This window comes from Delphinapterus leucas, chromosome 9 (assembly GCF_059928025.1).
Source record: "Delphinapterus leucas isolate spDelLeu-1000000601 "Yukka" chromosome 9, BTC_Dleu_Yukka2, whole genome shotgun sequence".
NCBI lineage: Eukaryota > Metazoa > Chordata > Mammalia > Artiodactyla > Monodontidae > Delphinapterus > Delphinapterus leucas.
Genome location: NC_143137.1, coordinates 30511002 through 30520420, shown reverse-complemented (window position 1 = coordinate 30520420; position 9419 = coordinate 30511002). Strand labels below are relative to the sequence as shown.

The 9419-nt window shown below is 35.8% G+C and overlaps 1 pseudogene; it reads left to right on the top strand.

Moving 5' to 3' along the window:
- Positions 1–2289: 2289 nt before the first annotated feature.
- Positions 2290–6560, top strand: LOC149748374 (ADP-sugar pyrophosphatase pseudogene; annotated as a pseudogene).
- The last annotated feature ends 2859 nt before the right edge of the window (positions 6561–9419 follow it).

Below are 9419 nucleotides of genomic sequence, written 5' to 3'. Positions count from 1 at the left end.
GCAATCTTGAGAACGAAAAAAGGAGCTGGAGGAATCAGGCTCCCTGACTTCAGACTATACTACAAAGCTACAGTAATCAAGACAGTATGGTACTGGCACAAAAACAGAAATATAGATCAATGGAACAGGATAGAAAGCCCAGCGATAAACCCACGCACATATGGACACCTTATCTTTGATAAAGGTGGCAGGAATGTACAGTGGAGAAAGGACAGCCTCTTCAATAAATGGTGCTGGGAAAACTGGACAGGTACATGTAAAAGTATGAGATTAGATCACTCCCTAACACCATACACAAAAATAAGCTCAAAATGGATTAAAGACCTAAATGTAAGGCCAGAAACTATCAAACTCTTAGAGGAAAACATAGGCAGAACACTCTATGACATAAATCACAGCAAGATCCTTTCTGACCCACCTCCTAGAGTAATGGAAATAAAAACAAAAATAAACAAATGGGACCTAATGAAACTTCAAAGCTTTTGCACAGCAAAGGAAACCATAATCAAGACCAAAAGACAACCCTCAGAATGGGAGAAAATATTTGCAAATGAAGCAACTGACAAAGGTTTAATCTCCAAAATTTACAAGCAGCTCATGCAGCTCAATAACAAAAAAACAAACAACCCAATCCAAAAATGGGCAGAAGACCTAAATAGACATTTCTCCAAAGAAGATATACAGAATGCCAACAAACACATGAAAGAATGCTCAACATCATTAATCATTAGAGAAATGCAAATCAAAACTACAATGAGATATCATCTCACACCAGTCAGAATGGCCATCATCAAAAAATCTAGAAACAATAAATGCTGGAGAGGGTGTGGAGAAAAGGGAACACTCTTGCACTGCTGGTGGGAATGTGAATTGGTTCAGCCACTATGGAGAACAGTATGGAGGTTCCTTAAAAAACTACAAATAGAATTACCATATGACCCAGCAATCCCACTACTGGGCATATACCCTGAGGAAACCAAAACTCAAAAAGAGTCATGTACCAAAATGTTCATTGCAGCTCTATTTACAATAGCCCGGAGATGGAAACAACCTAAGCGTCCATCATCGGATGAATGGATAAAGAAGATGTGGCACATATATACAATGGAATATTACTCAGCCATAAAAAGAAACGAAATTGAGCTATTTGTAATGAGGTGGATAGACCTAGAGTCTGTCATACAGAGTGAAGTAAGTCAGAAAGAAAAAGACAAATACCGTATGCTAACGCATATATATGGAATTTAAGGGGAAAAAAAAATGTCATGAAGAACCTAGGGGTAAGACAGGAATAAAGACGCAGACCTACTGGAGAACGGACTTGAGGATATGGGGAGGGGGAAGGGTGAGCTTTGACAGGGTGAGAGAGAGTCATGGACATATACACACTAACAAACGTAGTAAGGTAGATAGCTAGGGGGAAGCAGCCGCAAGGCACAGAGATATTAGCTCGGTGCTTTGTGACAGCCTGGAGGGGTGGGATAGGGAGAGTGGGAGGGAGGGAGACGCAAGAGGGAAGACATATGGGAACATATGTATATGTATAACTGATTCACTTTGTTATAAAGCAGAAACTAACACACAATTGTAAAGCAATTATACCCCAATAAAGATGTTTAAAAAAAAAAAAAAAAAAATTATTCTTAAAAGATTCTAAATACCACGTTTAATAGAATTACTCTAATTATTTGAAAGTTTTAGGTTTTATTTATAATACTTTAATATTATATTTAATTTAAATTTTTGAAGTACATATTAATCATTTAAATTAGGAAAGTACTGAAGAACACATTAATTTAAAAAAATATTCCAACTTACTACTAACTTGTAATTCGTTATTAGCTCTAAGTCTCCATTATTAACTTATGAGTTTGAATACTGTGAAATCAATGTCACTAACATGGGAGATATTTAGGATGAATGGTTGAATTTTTCTAGATCATAGCTCTAGATGAAAATACAGTAGATTAAAATACAGTGTTAGTAATTAGGAAACTATATTATTTAACAGATAGGGTCACAATATAATATTAAATGTACCTTTACAGTACAACCACTCTAGAAATGGTTTGGCAGATTCTTATAAAGTGAAACCGACACTTACTATAACACCCAGCAATCTAATTTTAAATATTTAACCAAGAAATGAAACTTTACGTTCAAACAAAATCTTTCAATAAATTTCAGAGTAGCTTGATTCATTATCATCAAAACCTGGAAAAGTCCTTCAATGGGTAAATAAATAAACTGTGATAAATCCATGCAATGAAATACTTATTCAGCAATGAAAAGGAGCAAACTGTTGAAGCGTGCAACAGCATGAATGAATCTCCAGTACATTATGCTAAGTGAAAAGGCCAGATTCAAAAGGCTACAGCCAACATGGTTCCAATTATATGACATCCTTGAAAATGAAAAAAACTGTAGGAAGAGAAAATATATAAAAACAGATGAGTGATTATTAGGAGTTAGAGGTGGGTGTAAGTGTTGAAACACAAAGAGGCAGAGTGTAATATTTTGGAGAGGTAGAACAGTTGTGTATCTTAACTGTGGTGATGCTACACTTTTGAATACATTTTTCAAAACTCAGAAAACTGTACATCAAAAGGAATGTTTTACTGTATATAAATTAGACTTAAAAAACTATTTTTCTCTTAAATTAGCCCATCAATTGCTAAAAATTTTCTTTAAGAAAAAAATACTACACTTAAAATATCTACACTGGTGTCTGACTTACTTCATTCAGTATGACAATCTCAGGGTCCATCCACGTCATTGCAGATGGCATTATTTCATTCTCTTTTATGGCTGAGTAATATCCTATTGTATATATGTACTACATCTTCCTTATCCATTCATCCATCAATGGACATTTAGGTTGCTTCCATGTCCTGGCTATTGTAAATAGTGCTGCAATGAACATTGGGGTACATGTGTCTTTTTGAGTGAAGTAAGTCAGACAGAGAAAGACAGATATATGATATCGTTTATATGTGGAATCTAAAAAAAATGGTACAAATGAATTGATTTACAAAACAGAAATAGAGTCACAGATGTAGAAAACAAACTTATGGTTACCAAGGGTGAAGGCAGGGGAGAGATAAATTGGGAGTTTGGGATTGACATATACACACTACTATATATAAAATAGATAACTGATAAGAACCTACTGTATAGCACAGGGAACACTACTCAATACTATGTAATGACCTATATGGCAAAGAATCTAAAAAAGAGTGGATATATGTATATGTATAACTGATTGACTTTGCTGTACAGCAGAAACTAACACAACATTGTAAATCAACTAGACTCCAATAAAAATTAATTTAAAAAATGATGACTTAAAAAAATATCTACATGATGTATCATAAGGTATACGTTTAAATGCCTCTATTTTAACAAACTCGATTTAAATGTTAGCAGATATGTAAAGATTTTAATACTAGTAAATACAAATTTGTGGTCATTATATCAAAGGTAGTAACTATTGTTTAAGAAACCATGATGTGACACAGCAGGAAGTAGAATATTTACAGTTAGAAGGAAATGAATTTACATCCCAGTTCTGACGCATAGTTGCTATATGTCATCAAAAGAACTACGCTGCCTTTCTGGGACTCAGTTTCCTTGGAAATGGGGTTAAAATACTCACGTGCTTTATTTATTATAATAATTAAATGAGATAGTTCTATCCAAGACCCTCAATAAATTTTTTTTGCTAAAAATCATTTCCTCCCTTTTCTTGAAAATTATTTTCTGAAGAAATTTTTAAATCCCATGGGATTGTAATTTATTGGCAATTTTTACATATGTTTTCAAAAAAGGCCTGGAAATGTGGGCTAACATATAATATTTATGCCAAAAAGTCACTTGCAGCACACAGTTTGCTCAAATATAATTTAAGTTTCAGTAATAGAAACCTAAATATACTCTTTAAAGGACTATACACAATCATAAACAGATGTCTGATCTCAAAAAAATATTTTTCTGAAGCTACATTTTTTTTATTTTCAGTTATTTATTAAAAGGAAAAGGTCCACTAAATTTGATTAAAGGTCTGCATTATTATTGTAAATGGAAATATATATTTTTTACAGGAAAATACAATTATTTTATGTAATACTTATAGCACTGAATTCAGGGAGTGTGAAATATTTCAAAGGAGGAGAGAAATGGTAGAAGATAAAGTCAAGGAGCTATAAGAAAGAAAGGCTCAGAACATGGTAGACATTGGTGGAAAGGCTCAGAACATGGTAGACATTGGTGGCCGTTTTAAGCCATTTGTCTTTATCTCTTTGAGACACTGGAAGCCAGTGTATTAGAGACATTTCAACAAATGAAAGACACTATTTATTTATTATCACACCAGCTGCCTTGTTACAAGTAGATTGTAGGGGAAGAAGGACAAAACTCAGAAAGGCTAATTAGGAGACTGTTTTAATAATTCAGGTGAGAGAAGGCGGTGCCTTGACCAGGAAGGTGTACAAGATTAACCAGCTACTGAGGGGAAATTACATGGACTCAATAGGGAAAAGTTTTGTAGTACTTGATATGGGAGAAAATGTAGGGGAAATGAAGAGAATAGAGAAATATAAGGGATATAAAGATAGGAGTCATGAAAATACTAGATGTTTGCACGTAGATAAGTAACAAAAAGGGAAAATAAGACAGGGGATACTAAGACATATTATGCTCTAAATGAGAACTAAAAATATGCAGAATGAGTTTCACAGTGAATGTCACTTCAGGAAATCTGCCTACCACAATTAAAACTGATGGACTCTCTTGTCCACAGACATGAGGTCCAGCTATCAGAGTGGCATGACTCCCAGTGTTGCCAGATTCATGGGCCATTAGGACCAACCCAAAATGGCTTTGAGGATTATTCTGAGAATATAGAAAGTTGCCAGAAAACAGTAGCAAAGTATGATTTTCCCTGAAGATTTCCAGAGGGAGTTTTGCAAAAACTTTTGAATTGCTGTGAAAATATACTGAACAATGTTCTGTTCTGTTTCTGGTTTGAACCCCTTGAGACCTATAGGAATCATTAACAAGGAAAATCAGTCGAGCTTGAAGAAACAATGTACATGGATCCTACTGGTAAAACTAGAACTTGGGAAACTTTGAAACACATAACTGGGAAGGATAGTTGGCTGATGGTGTGGTAGTTATCCCAGTGCTGCAAAGAACTCTTTATTATGAATGTATCGTTCTGGTGAAACAGTTCTGACCGCCAATGGGAAGCTACAGCCTAGAATTCCCCACAGGTCTCACAGTCAGTAATGAAAGCCCAGAAGCAGCTGCTCTTTGGGAACTTGAGGAAGAAACTGGCAATGAAGGTGACGTTACTGAATGTTCTTTAGCTATAAGTATGGATCCAAGTTTGTCAGCAGTACCACATACATTGTGGCAATAACTGTTAATGGAGATGATGCTGAAAATGTAAAACCTAAGCCAAAGCCAGAGGATAGAGAATTTGTGGAAGTAATTTTTTGCTAAAGAATGATCTCTTGAAGAGATTTGATGCTAAAGTGACTGAAGAACATCTGACAGTGGATGTCAGTCTTTTCCTATGCTCTCACGCTGAAGCATGTAAACGTGAAGCTGTTTGAAGTTCCCTTCCTGTAATTTTAGGTGCAAAGAGCAATGGCCATGTTTTTGTAAATGAGACCACCGGGGCCTCCTTTACTAAGACTTTGTATTCAGCTTAGTTTAATGTCGATTTGAAATTAACTTTTCCATACAATATAAGCAACACAGAATGAAAAAAAAAGAAAAAAAATCCTCAAGTGGGGTGGTAGCTGAAACAATGGCAGAACATAAATATTAGTCTCTGAGAAGAAACCAAAAAGATGAGATCATATTCGAGAAATTATTTGTTGAATCTGGCTCAATGCTAAGCTAGCAGTGAGAACACAGCAGGAACGAGAAGGATGTTGGATGCTAGCAGACAAGGAGGTATATGCTTCTGAAGTGAAAAGGAAGCTAATGGGAATGACAGACACCTGAGTCATTCTAGGATTTTTGCATAAAATAAAGTTGATGAGGGACAGGAACAGGGCTGTACCTTCAGCTTGGGTGTAGGAAAGATACCCAGAAACCCAGTCATAAGCAGAGAGATATTCTACAGGATGGGAGAATGGAAGAAGTCACTGGTATCTTCTGGAGTTATACAAGAGTAAACACATATTCCAAACATTGTCTTATGTATGGATGCTCTCAAAGCAGTGATTGTCCTTGCTATAAGCAATGATCTAAGAAAACATTTACCTATAACAGGAAGCCTTGAAGACAATTTAGACTTTTGAGAAAGACACCCTAATTCATAGAGCACTACTTGTGAGTGACATCTGGGATTGCCTCTTAGACTTGAAACCTTTTTCCATTAATGTGTTTATCCAACACATTATACCAACTTATCAGCCTTAGGTAATTATTGACCATCAGACTCCATTTTTGAACAATTAAATCTCACCTTCTAGGTGCATTTGAACTTTATGTAGTTAATGATTCCTAAAACTGACTGTAAAGCCGGACAAATTTCTTACTGTTTTGAATTCCTAATGTCATATTCAGGTTCCTGCAGGGAGATTGAAATCAGTCAGGATTTCCTAGGCAACAATCTGAAAATAGTTGAAAAGGAGGGCCTTTTTAATATTCTTTAATGTGCTTTACCACATGTAGTGCCAACACCAGTTTGCACCTAAGACTACTTACCCATGTTCATTTTCCCTGCTGCAACATTTACAACTCCAGTAGGCCTCTTATTTTTTCCAAGGAAGAAGCAGAAGTAGCCTCGGGATGATTTCACTCTCTGTGGACACTGGGCCAGGATAATGAACAACATAGAAAGAATAAAACTCCGTAGAATCAAATGTTTTCTGTTTGCAGGGTAAACAGGGTTCAATTAAAATTTAATTTAAGTAGATGTTTTGTCTAGCCAAACTCAAATGGACTTTTGGATCAGAAGCAAAATAAGGAATTTCTAGACTCCAGTCTCCCCTCACACACATTTGAAGTATCACTCCCATACAAAATAAATATTTTGTGTTCTAATTCACCTATTTAAGTCTGTGGCCTATTAATAGAGACTTATGAGTAATATAAAGAGATTAATGATTTTACTTGGGTAAGCAGATTATATAAAACAATACTAACTATATGAAATACACTTGAAATAAATTGCCCCTTTTGACATGATTTGAGTACAGCACTAAAAGGATACAGGATCAGACATATCAAGAGTAGCTTTGCATATAAACCAAGTAATTACTACTTAACAAATTAAGCATATTCTAATTGCAAAATTCATAACACTACATTACGTTTTTAAGTATGTGGCTGTCCTTTACTGTGACATTTACTTTGAGTGTAGTATTTCACTGAATCTATGATTCACCACTAATTTATATGCCACTAAGAGCAAGACATTATGATTTTTAATATGACACAATTATTTCTTTTTTCCCTTCTCTTCAATTTTTTGCAATAGTTTGAGAAGGACAGGTATTAACTCTTCTTTATGTGCTTGGTACAATTCCCCTGTGAAGCCATCCAATCCTTGACATCTGTTTGTTGGTAGCTTTTTGATTTATTGATTTGATTTCAATACTAATAATTGGTCTGTTCAGTTATATATTTCATCCTGATTCAGTCTTGGAAAATAGTATATTTCTAGGAATTTGTCAAGTTCTAAGGCTGTACAATTTGTTTACATATACATGTTCATAGTATTCTCTCATTGTGTTTCTGTGATGTCAGTTGTAATTTCTTCTCTTTCATTTCTTAGTTTGCTTATTTGGGTCCACTCTCTTATTTCTCTTAATGAACCTGGCTAAAAGCATATAAATTTTGTTTATATTTTCAAAAAATCAGCCCTTGGTTTCACTGACTTTTTTCCTTTTGTTTTTCTGGTCTCTATGTTATTTGTCTCCTCTCTAATCTTTATTATTTCCTTCCTTCTGCTGACTTTGGGCTTTGTTTCCTCTTCTTTTTCTAATTCCTTTAGATGGTAGGCTAGGTTGTTTATTTGAGATTTTTCTGGTTTCCTGAGGTAGATCTGTATCACTATAAACTTCCTTCACAGAACTGCCTTTGCTGCCTTCCATACATTTTGGAGAGTTGTGTTTTTATTTTCATTTGTCACAAGGTATTTCCTGATTTCTTTGTTAACCCATTGATTTTTTAGTAGCTCATTTTACAGTCTCTATGTGGTTTTTTTGTTTGTTTTTTTTTTTGTTTTTTTGCAGTACGTGGGCCTCTCACTGCTGTGGCCTCTCCCGTTGCGGAGCACAGACTCTGGACGCGCAGGCTCAGCAGCCATGGCTCACGGGCCCAGCCGCTCCGTGGCATGTGGGATCTTCCCAGACCGGGGCACGAACCCGTGTCCCCTGCAACAGCAGGTGGACTCTCAACAACTGTGCCACCAGGGAAGCCCAGTCTCTATGTGTTTATATTTTTTTCCATTTTTCTTCCTGTAATTGATTTCTGCACTGTTGTGGTTGGTAAAGATGCTTGATATAATTTCCATCCTCTTAAATTTATTGAGACTTGTTTTGTGATCTAGCATGTGATCTATCCTGGAAAATGTTCCATGGGCACTTGAAAAAGGAAAAGAATGTGTATTCTGCTATAGCAGGGATCCCCAACCCCCAGGCCTTGGATCGGTACCTGTCCATGGCCTGTTAGGAACCAGGGCTCACAGCAGGAGGTGAGCGGTGGGCAAGCAAGCAAAGCTTCATCTGCCGCTCCCATCACTCCCATTGCTTGCATTACCATCTGACCATCTCCCTCCACACCCCCATACGTGGAAAAATTGTCTTCCACAGAAACGGTCCCTGGTGCCAAAAAGTTTGGGGACAGCTGTGCTATAGGATGGAATGTCCTGTAGATACCTATTAAGTCCAGCTGCTCAAATGTGTCATTTAAGGCCACTCTTTCCTTACTGATTTTCTGTCTGGATGATCTGTTCATTGATGTAAGTGGGGTGTAAAATTTCTCTACTATGTTTGTATTATTATCAGTTTTTCCCTTTATGTCTGTTAATGTTTGCTTTATATATTTGTGTTCCTATATTAGGTACATTTATGTTTACAAACATTATATCCCCTTCTTGTATTAATCCCTTCATCATTATATAATGCCCTCCTTTGTCCTTTATAATAGACTTTGTTTTAAAGTCTACTTTATCTGATATGAGTATTCCTACTCCAGCTTTCTTTCTGTTTCCATTTGTGTGGAATATCTTTTTCCATCCCTCACTTTTAGTCTGTGTGTCTTTAGCTGTGAAATTATTCTACTGTAGGCAGCATATAGATAGGTCATTTTTTATAATCCAATCAGCCACTCTGTCCTTTGATTAGAGCATTATTCCATTGATATTTAATGTGATTATGATAACTATGTAATTATTGTCT